Consider the following 13,439-nt stretch of genomic DNA (forward strand, 5'->3'; position numbering starts at 1 on the left):
TGCTCAGGCTGTCTTAGGGTTTGTAGCTAAGGAATATTTGTACATTCATACACATATACAGTGCATCTATATATGTATACTCACACATATACACATTTATAGCTAGATTTCTTTATTTAACTATGTATGTTGAAAAACCACATGTTCACAGTAATACCTCCAATCCAGCATCACACAATTTATTCTAGTTTCCTCCCTCCCACATTTGTAACTCCTTTCTCCTACAGAGAGAATGATGGATCCTATTATCTTTGAGATATTTACTTGTTTGAACACCTCTCCTATATTTAAGCAATCACCCATTGCTGCCATCTCTCCCTTTGGAGGATGCTGCCCTTATCCCACTAAGGTTCTGAAACCCCAAAATTAGCCACCACAAGCCCCTCCTTCTCTTTCCTTATCCCTGCTCCCAAACCCTGTGCCCATGCCCTGTCTGTAAGCCCTCTCCACCGTGCTCAGGCTCCATCCCTTGCCAAGCATCCCTCTAGGCACCCTCCTTATCCCACAAGAGTGTGTGTGTGTGGGGGGGGGTACTGTAAACTACGCTGAGAAAGATACAAAGATATTCCAGATCCTGAAGGAGAGAGCAAATGCTGTGAAGTCCAGTTGGGAGGCTCATGAAAGGTTTATAGAAAGAGATGGCATTTAAAATGGGCTTTGAAGAATGCATAAGAATGGATGAGTAGGATATACTCTGTAAGATTCTGAAATAACTCTGGAAAATAATTTGAGCGCAAAATTATTTGTTCTTGGCCAAAGCAGAGAAAGTGATTCATTTTGACTGAGTATGTGGTACAAGAATAACAACACTAGAATTTTAGAGCTGGAAGGGATATTATGTATCATTGAGTCCAACCATTAATTTTACAAGGGATTCAAAGATGGCTCCAAACTTTGAGCCCAAGTGACTAAGCGAATTAACTTAGGAGGAAATAATAAGTTTAATTGTCAACACATCACATTTGAAGTGACAGTAGAGCATCCAAGGAGAAATGGAGGACTACAGTTTAGGAAAGTGTTCAGAACAAGAGCACTAGATTCAAAACGTTTCTACATGGAGTGGACAGCTAATACAATGAAAGAGAAAAAATAAAGAGAGAAAATGACAAGGACAGAACTCTGAGGAACAACCAGTTTAATTTTAACCAGGTGGAAATGTTTCACCTCTCAACTACTATTATACTTTGTTCAATCTCAAATTGAGATTTTAAGTCACAATAAAGAAGAAGCTGTAATATAATTAATGGAAAGAACACAGCTTTCAAATCTGGAGACTTGTGTTCAAATCCTAATTCCACCACTTAGTAGGCTTGACCTAGAGAAAACTGCTTCATATCTCAGTTTCCTCACTTTATTATTTTTTTAATTTAAAAAAATTATTTTATTAGTATTTTATTTATTTTTATTTTTGGCTGTGTTGGGTCTTCGTTGCTGTGCACAGGCTTTCTCTAGTTTCGGTGAGCGGGGGCTACTCTTTGCTGTGGTGCGCGGGCTTCTCACTGCGGTGGCTTTCCTTGTTGCAGAGCATGGTCTCTAGGCGCGCAGGCTTCAGTAGTTGTGGGTCGTGGGCTCTAGAGCGCAGGCTCAGTAGTTGTGGTGCGTGGGCTTAGCTGCTCCGCGGCATGTGGGATCTTAGTTGCTCCGGCACAGGGCTCGAACCTGTGTCCCCTGCATTGGCAGGCGGATTCAACCACTAGGCCACCAGGGAAGCCCAGTTTCCCCACTTTAAAATGAGAATAATATCTCCCTCTCTGAGGTGTGCTGAAGATTCAAAATATAATCAAAATAACTGGCATGTTGCCCATTGTGAAATGATAGCCAGCATTATTAGGCACTTACCTTATCTCTCTACTCCCAACTTACTTCAGCTTTTGTCAATACACTTGGTGTCACTGTTGGGCACACAGAAGGCACTCATCAGATATCTGTTGAAGGAATGGAGAATTTTACATACTTTCTATTTATCCTGTAATGCATCATACTACATCTTCTTGGCTTTCTATAAAGGAATAATTTTCCCCACCAATAAATGAAGCAATCTTAGAAGTAGAATTGTTGGTAATTAATGGTGTATGTAAAAATGATGAAGTAAACCAGTAGTTACCCATTTGACTGGCTATGTGATATCTCACTTTAATTTACTGTTCACACCCATCTGATACAACTCTAGGTTCCAACCACTATACATTTGGGAAACTGAAGATGATATATTCCCTTTAAGATTCCTTTTACCCCTGAGATTATAAAATTCAATGATAGTAGAACAAATGGGACTCTCGTATACCCATGTAGCTCTATGGTCTTGCTCTAGATTGCACTCCTCAAGATGTTAACAGTTGTTCCTTTAAAAAGGCATTCTTAAATAAATTTGAGAAACACTATATGTTAACATTTTATAGCCGTTTCTTAAAGAGTCATTAGGCATATTAGTAGGCTGCATTTCAAGCAGTGTTTCCCAAGCTTATTTGACAATGGAATATAATATCTTTAAAAAAAAAAAAAGGAATGCACACTAATATCTTTTAGAACTAGTGCTCCTGGGAGCAGACTTTGCTCAATGTTGATGAAGCCATCGAGGAGACTGGAGTGGACATGTGGAAAGCTCATGTCACAAAACTCATGGGCTGGGTACAGCTTCCACTCTGTCGATTTCAGTGTGATCTTAAGCCTGAAATGACACTGATAGCCCTCACTCCAACAAAAGATCTGCTGGCCTTTTGTGATACAGCTTTCTACTTTTTGGTCTATCAAGCATTATTTGTCAATGTACTGCTGAGCTTGCTGTAGTATATGACAGCTTTTAGCACTAAATTTCCATTAAGAACTTTTGGCCACGGGCAGGATTTTCTTCAGTAGGCAAACTACCACTATAAAAATTCAGCCAAGAAGTACTTACAACATAGCACAGACCTTGATGCATGAGGGTAAGTAAGTAGTAGTAGACAATCTAACCTGGAAAGAAGCAGTTAAATTCAGGGCTGGTGCTTCTAAGGAGGAATACTGAGCAAAGGTAGATCTGTAACTACATATTTGATGATACTTTACACAAGAATCGACTGCAATTATGTTCATACTTGACTAGGACCCCTAACATCCCTTCCAACTTCTCATTCTCTGATCAGATTAAGAAATACAGTGTTTTACATGTGCATAAACTTTATGATGTTGTTCCAAAGTTGCTATCATGTATTTTATAAGCAAATCAATTAACGTCTTTGGGCCTCAATTTCCTCCTTTGGAACATGAGCATGTTGTACTAGAGGATCGCTAAGATCTCAGTTTTAAAATTCAAAGATTCTATTGTTATTCTTACAAAAATCCCTTCAGGGTAAATAGAGTAGTTATTATTTGAAAGAAATAGAAACCAAATCCCAGAATAGGTAACTAGTTTGTCCATGTTTGGAACAAAATTCCAGAAGTAAGATTTTAAAACCAGGCCTTCTGAACCCTTGTCTGATATCTTTTCCATAGTATCATAGTACCACATATATTAAAAACTGTATAAAATATGTTAAATACCTTTAAAAGTCTTTCTTTTTTAGGTATGTGGTCACATATTTATTTTTAAATATTATTATTAACATCAACTTGAAAACACAATCTTTTTTTAAACTCAGGGAAACAAAGACATAATCCTACTACCTCCATGAAATTATTTTCATTTATTTGGTTTTCTTTGAACTGTTACTCATATGTCAAGCAAAGTCCTATGCATATGGCACATCAAATTTGTATTCATACTAATTTTATTACCATTGGCCATATAAACATCAGTTCCTGGGTACGACATTGCTAACACTCAATCACATGGACCTGAGGGCTGGGGGAAAAACTGCTGTCTCCTGCCTGTAGGGACGAGTAATTGGCAAGGAGTGAAGAGGACCTAAAATGGTTCTGTAGTTTGCTATGATACCGCTCTTCCTTCATATCTGCCTTTAAAATCTCATGGCTAGGCACTTACCTGGTGGTCCAGTGGTTAGAACTCTGCGTTTTTGTTTGTTTCTTTTTTAAATATTTATTTATTTGGTTGCGCTGGGTCTTCATTGCAGCAGGCAGGCTCCTTAGTTGCAGCTCCCAGGCTCCTTAGTTGCAGCATGTGGGCTCCTTAGTTGTGACATGTGAACTCTTAGCTGCGGCATGCATGTGGAATCTAGTTCCCTGACCAGGGATCAAACCCAGGTCCCCTGCATTGGGAGCACGGAGTCTTAACCACTGTGCCACCAGGGAAGTCCCTGGACTCTGCGCTTTCACTGCTGAGGGCGCAGGTTCAATCCCTGGTTGGGGAAGTGAGATCCCACAAGCTGCAAGGGCGTGGCCATAAATAAATAAATAAATAAATAAATAAAATCTCATGGTTAGAATCATTCCTCTGGCTTTCATAAAAGAAAGACAAGGAAAGAGACTTTAGGAAGTCAATGTTGAATGCTATAACCAGAGATGGGAGAAAAAATCCTGGAGATCTCTTCTGACTCCTTCTTTAATACAGTTTTCACCTTGGAAGACAGGGCAAATTGTGACCCTGAAGAAGTGAACAACAGGACAGGAAGGTTTCGGTGGTAAGGGGGAGTAATGGGCATCAACAAACTTACCGTGGCCAGGGAGAGAAGGCTCTGGATGATGGGATCCAAAGCTGACTCCAGGAAGGGGGAAGGAGGTGTCTGAGGGGAATCAAAAAAAGTGGGGCATCAAAAAAAGTGGGGCTGAGAGGAATGAGAAGACTTCTCAGTCAGCTTGTCAATTTTTCCCTGCCAGGAAGTTCCTGATGGGAACCACAGGAAACACCATCATAAGCCAAATGAATCATGGAGTTTATCAAGGTGAAGGAGCAAAATTCAATGACATTAGTGGCTCGGTTCTAAACATGAGCCAAAACCTAAGGAATGGGATAGGTCAAGCCAGAGCTAGGACTGAAGAAGCATATTACACAAACACTTAATTTCAGCTGCAAGCTCTTTAGGCAAGTACACTGTTTACCTGTAGACAGGCAATTTAAGAGAATAATTTAGTGCTTTAATTTAGGAATGTTTCATCCTTTATAAGTAGCATATAAGATATCCCACCAAAACCTTATTCACCAATTGCAGACATTTGAATGTAAAAACTTATGATGGATGAGCGTCCACTCAAAAATTAAATGCCTTTGAATAATAACCACATGAGATAATGTGATGATTCAAATAATTTGTTGTAAAATTCATAATAAGATTATTTGTCTAGCTCAAGAAATTGAATTTACCCAGTAAAAGGGAAGAACTCTAACTAGTTGATAAATAGTATTCTTGCTGAATTATCATACATGAGGAAAAACTATATACAATATTATAAAAAATACTTATGGAAATTCTTATCAGTTACTGTGTTTATGAAGACAGATCTATTATAACTTCTTTGGGACACAATATTCTTGAAGGAAATTCTAATAAAAATTAGTTTATATGGCAAACTTCTTGTTTAGCTATAAACTTAGAATAGAGAACCTTATCTAGATGCGAATATGTAACTGACCACTATGAACAATAGCTAGAAATTAAATTAACCATATAATATAGTTAAGATAATCAGTGGAGCCAGAGTCACAGATCAGAAAGAAAAAGAAAAATGTTAATAATATGGAATAGAATTACATACTCTCTCGAACTCAATTTGTTAACTTACAGGCGTTCACAGACCAGAGCACAAATCCATTTATAGACCATACTTGCTCATCTTAATAATATTTTATTGACTTACACCTTTTCTCCTTTTGTCTGCTTCCTCTCACTTATGCTCCCTGAGATCTAAATTAAAAAAAAAAAAAACTTTGTCTTAAGTATTATGATAAAATATTGTTTTTAAAAAGCCAAATATAAAATCCCTTTATAACTGAACAATGCTAAAATATCAGTGTTTTATAAACAAAGATTATAAGGGAATAAATAAAAATGAAATAATGATATTTGAGCAATGAGCATACAGGCTTTTTAATCTTTTCATTATCTGTAATTGTGTTTATTACTTTTACCAAAAAAAAAAAAGCAAGCATTTTTTTAAAGATTTCTTTTTGCGATTTCCAGGTGTAATTTTCCCCCTTTGGAAAGGTACTTGATACATAGTAGTTGCTCAACGTAAATTTGATGAATAACTATGCAAAATGGCAACTACAACTGCTGGCAGATCTTCTTTAGAGAAGCCAAATGCTAACACTGGCTATGGTGAAGTAAGGGTAAAATAAGTGAGTATTTACTCATCCACCTGCCCAGGGGCTTCTAATTAACTATCCCTGAGACTGTTATTAGTACGTTGCCCATATAATTTATTGTCTACTGGGACACTTTTATTTTGTGGTACGCGGGCCTCTCACTGCTGTGGCTTCTCCCGTTGTGGAGTACAGGCTCCGGACGCGCAGGCTCAGCGGCCATGGCTCACGGGCCCAGCCGCTCCGTGGCATGTGGGATCCTCCCGGACCAGGGCACGAACCCGTGTCCCCTGCATCGGCAGACGGACTCTCAACCACTGCGCCACCAGGGAAGCCCTGGGACACTTTTGAGAGTCAAAGGGGAGCTATTTATGAATATGCCAGGTTCCTAGATATGACACCTAAAGCACAAGCAACCAAAGAAATAAATAGATTGGACTTCATCAAAATTTTAAACTTTTGTTATTCAAAGGACATTATCAAGAAAATAAAAAGACGGCTCATAAAATGGGAGGAAATATTTGCAATCATTTACTGATAAGGGTCAAGTATCTAGAACATATAAAGAACTTTTATAATTAACAATGAAAAGACAAATAACCCAATTAAAAAATGGGCAAATAATTTGAATGGACATCTCTCCAGAGAAGATACACAAGGAGAATGAGCACATGAAAATATGTTCAACATTGGTCATTAGGGAAATGCAAATCAAAACTATGACATACCATTTCACAGGCACTAGGATGGCTAAAATTTTTTAAAATGGAAAATAACAGGTGTTGGTGATAAAGTGGAAGAATTGGAACCCCCATACACTACCAGTAGGAACGTAAAATGATACAGCTGCTTTGGAAAACAGTTTGGCAGTTTTTCAAAAAGTTAAACATAGAGTCACCATATGATCCAGCAATTCACTCTTGGTATATATGCAAGACAATTGAAAACATACATCCACACAAAAAAATTGTACTCGAATGTTTACAGAAGCATTATTCATAATTCATAAAAGCCAAAAAAGGAAACAATGCAAATGTCTACCGATTAGATAAATGTGTAAACAAATGTGGTATATCTATGCAATGGAATATTATTTAGTCATAAAAAGGAATGAAGTTTTGATACATGCTACAAAGGACATGGGATGAACCTTGAAAACATTATGCTGAATGAAAGAAGGTGTACGCAAAAGGCCAAATATTGCAAGATTCCATTTACATGTACTGTCCAGAATAGGCAAATCCACAGAGATCAAAGTCACTTAGTGGTTTATAGAATCTGGGGGTAAAGTGGAAATGCGGAGTGACTTTAATGAGTATAAAACTTCTTTTTAGAGTGAGGAAAATGTTCTGGAATAGATAATGGTGATGTACAACCTTACTGCAATATTGTACAATACAACAATATTGCACCACCATGTGAATATACTAAAAACCATTCAATTAGACACTTTAAAGTGGTAAATTTTATGGCATGTGAATTATATATCAATAAATAAACAAACAAGTAAGAAAGCTGGACCAATGTGGGGAAGTGGAACTGAATTACGGTCATTGTAGATCAGGCAATCGATGTATTTCCAGTCCTGAAAGATAAATAGGTGGAGAAAGTCGGGGTGGGAGAAGGTGCCTAGATGCTTTTCCTCAGAACAAAATGTTTAAACCTGAAATCTAAAACTTAAAGCAGAGCCTGCACTAATATTAGATATTACTTCCATATAATCTCCATTTCTCTTCATCTCTCCTAAACAATATGAAGCCAAAATTTAGTGTTTTCATTTCCTTTATGTCACCATCTTTTACTTTATCTCTTCTAAACAATATATAGGCATACTTAGTGTTTTGGTTGTATTAACATGCCTTCTCTCTCTCTCTCAACTTCTTTTGCTTCATCTCCGACAAGAGTCAGCCAAAAATTCACATTATAATTCCATTCACATTTCTTCTCTCACCTCCCTGCAATCTTCAGTATTTCTGTGTCCTGTCTCCCTCATATAAGTCTCTAGTCACTTTTTCTTTCCTCTGCTCTCTCTTTCCTACACAACTCAGCTTGCTCTTTCTCCCACTCATCTCACTTTATCTTCTAAAATACCATCCTGAAAAATAAATAAATAAAATACCATCCTGTTGCTAATAAACTTTCCTATATTGTTAACCTTTCCCTAACAATCTTTTGATCTTTTTGCTATGATGGAAACCCGACTTCCTCCTGACCATGAAGGTCCCTTTAAGGGAAGATTATTCCTATTTCGAGACCAGGAAATGGAGCTGACATTTCTCTGGCTCTCTAGTGGTTTTCAGAATATAGTTCTTTGTTCCTCTTCTGACATCCCCCTGATACATCACTCTTTCCCCATCCACATCTCTGCCTTTTGCTGACCTTCATATCACACTTCCACAGTGATTAAAAAATTTGGGCTCAGGGTCATGGGTATTTCCTGCTGTTCTGAGTCATACCATTCTGGGTTACCTTTCTTGTCCAAATGGGGTACTAGCTTTTAAATTCCTTGACATCCTCCACTGCAGCTACACGTTCCCATGGCCTCATTCTAGATTTTGTTGTCACTCATAATAGCTCTACCTCAGAGATCTCATACTACGACCAGTCTCTAATCTTTCCACATCCCCTATTCCCTCTTAGAAATTCTCCTTCTAACTTCTGAAAAGCACTAGTCTTCTCGACCTCTTCCCTCATCTGGTCTGTAAACTCCTAGTTGATTTTACTCTTTTTTTCCCTTTCCTTATCCAGTTTGGTTTATGAGGTCAGTTGTTTCAACCATTTTCTTACTAACATTCCCAATTCCTTCCACTCCATGACCTTAACACACTGCATCTCCTCTGCTAATCCCTGAATGTGAATCAACCCAACCCATTTGCTTTTTCCAATCTGCTCTTGGAATGCCAAGAAAATTGTGTAACTGTGTTTTCTAATTTGTTACATTATTTATGATTTCTAGCCTCAGCTAGTTGGCTCACTTACCCATTTCCTAAAGTGGCTACGTCAAACATTCACTACTGTCCTCCAGTCACTACGCCAAGCCATCTTCCTCTCTCCCAGATGATCGCATCTTATGTTTTACAGCTAAAGTAGAGGTCATGATGTCTGAATTCCACTAGAGCTCTCCTTCTCATCCTATACTCAGCAGTCTTTTCCTCTTATCTCAGAGATACCCAAAGTTTTCCAGTTTTCCAAAAGCACTCCTCCGTCTACGCTTTCTGTATATTTTGTTCCATAATTTTACTACATAAACCTCTCTTCTTTCTTCAATTTCTCTCTCTACTTCCTCTTCCTCTAAAAACATGCTCAGATTTTTTGCATCTTAAAAAAAAAAACCTTAATACTGCCTTCCCACAAAACTACAACTCTTCAATTTCCTTCATACTCAACTTCCTGAGTCATCTGCATTTACTATATTTTCTTAGTCCCATTCAATCCTCAAGACATTTGGCTTACAAAATTCCAAGGAACCTGACCTCCTAATTGTCAATCCAAATGGCTTATAAAAAGTTTTATCCTATTTGACTTCTCTACTTGATTGGCTATTGTTCACCACGACCTAAATAAAATTCTTCCTTCTCTTGGATTTCATGTCAGCATTCTCTTAGACTTTTTCTGCTTCTTCTCGTCCCACTCTTTGTTAGCTAGCCTCTTGATGGCATCTCTTAATCTGCCTATTTCTTAAATAACTAGCTTCTTACTGTTTCTCTCTTGACATCTTTTCTACACACTCTCTTAGACAACGGCATCCACTTTGGTGACTTTTTAAAAAGCGTATAGTTCAATAGTTTAAGTATACTCACATTGTTGTAACTCTACATACACTGTTGTATCTCTAGAAGTTTTTCATTTTGCACAACTGAAACTCTATGCCATTAAACAACAACTCTCCTTATGCAACAACAATTTACCCTGCCCCCAGCCCCTGGCACCCACAATCCTACTTTCTGTTTCTATGACTCTGACTACTTTAGATAACTCATATAAGTAGAATCATACAGAAGTTTTCTTTTCGTGGCTGGCTTGTTTCACTTAGCATAATGTCCTCAAGGTTTATCCATTTTGCAGCATGTAATAGAATTTCCTTTCTTTTTTTTAAATAAATTTCTTTTATTTATTTATATTTTTGGCTGCGTTGGCTCTTTGTTGCTGCAAGCGGGCTCTCTCTAGTTGTGGTGAGCGGGGGCTACTCTTCGCTGTGGTGCATGGGCTTCTCATTGCAGTGACTTCTCTTGCTGCAGAGCACGGGCTCAAGGCACGTGGGCTTCAGTAGTTGTGGCACGCAGACTCAGTAGTTGTGGCTCATGGGCTCTAGAGTGCAGGCTCAGTAGTTGTGGCACACGGGCTTGGTTGCTCCATGGTATGTGGGATCTTCCCGGACCAGGGCTCGAACCTGTGTCCCCTGCATCGGCAGGTGGATTCCTAACCACTGTACCACCAGGGAAGTCCAAGAATTTCCTTTCTTTTTAAGGCTGAATAATATTTCACTGTGTGTGTATACCACATTTTGTTTATTCATTCATTCTTCAATGGATGTTTAGGCTGCTTCCACCTCTGGCTACTGCGAATAATGCTGCTATGAACAAGGGTGTGCAAATCTCTCTTGGAGACCCTGATTTCAGTTCTTTTGGATATATACCTAGAAGCGGGATGGCTAGATCATATGGTAGTAGTATTTTTAATTTTTGAGGAACCACAACTATTAACCTTGGTGACTTTAACTACCATGTATGTGTAGCTAACCTCCAAATCTACATTGGATGACCCAATCTCTCTGTCTCCTGAAATATATAAAGATATGAACCTACAAAGGAGGGAAATATGTTTATCTTTTTATCCACTATGTATCCCAGTATTGGGTATACAATTGCTTCTAAACAGATTCTTATTTAAAAGACTATGCCTTTTGGGGGCTTCCCTGGTGGCGCAGTGGTTAAGAATCCACCTGCCAATGCAGGGGACATGGGTTCGAGCCCTGGTCCGAGAAGATCCCACATACCACGGAGCAACTAAGCCCGTGCACCACAACTACTGAGTCTGAGCTCTAGAGCCCCCGTGCCACAACTAATGAAGCCCACGCGCCTAGAGTCCGTGCTCCGCAACAAGAGAAGCCACCAGAATGAGAAGACCGCACACCACAATGAAGAGTAACCCCCGCTCACCACAACTAGAGAAAGCCCGTGTGCAGCAATGAAGACCCAAAAGCAGCCAAAAATAAATAAAATTAATTAATTAATTTAAAAAAAAAGACTATGCCTTTTGAATTCTGAGTGTGTCTAACAAAGAAATTCTAGGAGTGCTAAAGTCCAATATTTTTTCTACTGACTTGTGTAATTCAGGATGAATTACTATTGTAAGCTTAATGGTAGGCACCTTGCAATGTACTTATTGCTTCTTATAATGCTTACTACTGCTTTGCACATACTAGGTCATAAGTACCTGGTTAATTAAATAATCTCAAATATAAATCGAACTGAGAGTACCAGTGGCCCACTATTGAAATGCTTGCATAATTTCTTTTCCCTATTTCTAAATGAAAATATCAAGGAAAAAGAGAGGAGAGAATACAGGAATTAATATGTCATTACTCTACTCCTACACATATTTTAGGATAAACACAAATATGTGAGCTATGTACTAGATAAACTTTATTCTGATCTTACGACCTCAGTAAATAAGAATCTATCTATCAACAAAATGTTTGGAAAAGTTTAGCACATAGCAAATCTACACCACCACCAAAAAGGAAAAGATTAAAAAAAAATCACTTTGGAGCATATGGACACTCATCATTATCACTTATGAGATAACAGCAAGAACACTGAGTAACATTTAAAATAATATTCTGAAATCATCTTGAAATTAAAATTAGGCCCAGATTTATAATGGAAAAAAAAAACCACAAAAAACACTACCCAACACCAAGGTGACTGAGGGCACAAAATTTAATCATTGCTTAAGACAATCAGACACTTTTCTCTTTCACTGGTAAATATAGCTTTAAAACTTGCAGTAACTTCTGCCAACTCAGAACCCTGAGAAAATAAGTCACTTTTTTTTTTTAAGTCACTTTTTTTATAGGGAGGAGAAGAAGAAGAAAAGGATATTACCAACAATGTAAAAGGAATGCAGAGTGGTAACCGCTATGAACACTGGAATCACCACGGAAACACAGAACTCTGAAATGGCAAAGGGCTGAGTGAAATGCCTGAAGCCCATTCTATGGTCCAGCTTTTAAAAACCAAATGAAAACTCATAAGATGTAAGAAGAATTTAGTTATTTTGATGAGTAACACATTTTTTTTTTCAGTTCATCTGATTAAAGTTTAACCAACTCCTGATTTACAGAATTCAGTTTTCAGAGTTCCACAAAATGGTAGAGCTGAGAGGAATTTCAGAATTTGTCAAGTGCAATCTCCTCCCTTATGATGAGTCGTGATGGGATTGAGTTACCCTAGGCTAGTGTAACACACACAGTCCATGGGAAAGCCAAGACTTCAACAGAAGCCTCTTGACTCTTAGTTCAGAGATATCACCACAAAGATTATACAATTAGTTCTCAGATGCTAGTCTGTATAAGAGCCACAGGTGGGGAAAAGTGGCTTAAAATGCAGTTTCCAGGCCTTTTCTCAGAAATTCTGATTCAGTAAGTCCAAGGTGAGACATAGGAATTTGCATTTTTGACAAGTTTTCCTAGTAATTCTGATTAGGGAGATTCTCAGACCATACTTTGGTAAACTACTAGAAAGTTCAGCAAATCATGGGTCATTTAGAAATAGGCTCTTTTCTAGTCCCAGGTGCAGACTTCCAGGGATAGTTAACTAACCTAACTGAAAAGGTGGAAAAGTTATTTCTCCCATGGGTCACCATTTGGGACCTTTAAAGACAAAGGCACACGGAGTAGAGAGGCTTTCCTATAATGTAAGTATAGTAAATCTGGGCATATCAGTGAAATGCAGCAGGCTCACACACAACCTTGGCCTCGGACTTCCCTGGTGGCACAGTGGCTAAGAATCCACCTGCCAATGCAGGGGACAAGGGTTCAAGCCCTGGTCCGGGAAGATCCCACATGCTGTGGAGCAACTAAGCCCATGCGCCACAACTACTGAGCCTGTGCTCCACAACAAGGGAAGCCACCACAATGAGAAGCCTGCGCACCACAACGAAGAGTAGGCCCTGCTCACCACAACCAGAGAAAGCCTGAGCAGAGGAACAAAGACCCAATGCAGCCAAAAATAAATTAATTAATTAAAAAAACCCAAAAAAC

General features: G+C 38.4%; 1 protein-coding gene across 1 annotated transcript in view; it reads right to left on the minus strand.

Moving 5' to 3' along the window:
- Positions 1–846: 846 nt before the first annotated feature.
- Positions 847–13,439, minus strand: part of DTD2 (D-aminoacyl-tRNA deacylase 2) — a 29,077-nt gene continuing 16,484 nt past the window's right edge. Inside the window, exons 3-5 of the transcript XR_009563083.1 lie at positions 4,590–4,658; positions 1,840–1,925; positions 847–1,668 (exon numbers count right to left, since the gene is read on the minus strand). The gene's annotated coding sequence lies outside the window, so the exon portion shown is untranslated. The remainder of the gene's footprint in view (positions 1,669–1,839; positions 1,926–4,589; positions 4,659–13,439) is intronic.

Source organism: Globicephala melas, chromosome 2, assembly GCF_963455315.2.
Source record: "Globicephala melas chromosome 2, mGloMel1.2, whole genome shotgun sequence".
NCBI classification, from domain to species: domain Eukaryota; kingdom Metazoa; phylum Chordata; class Mammalia; order Artiodactyla; family Delphinidae; genus Globicephala; species Globicephala melas.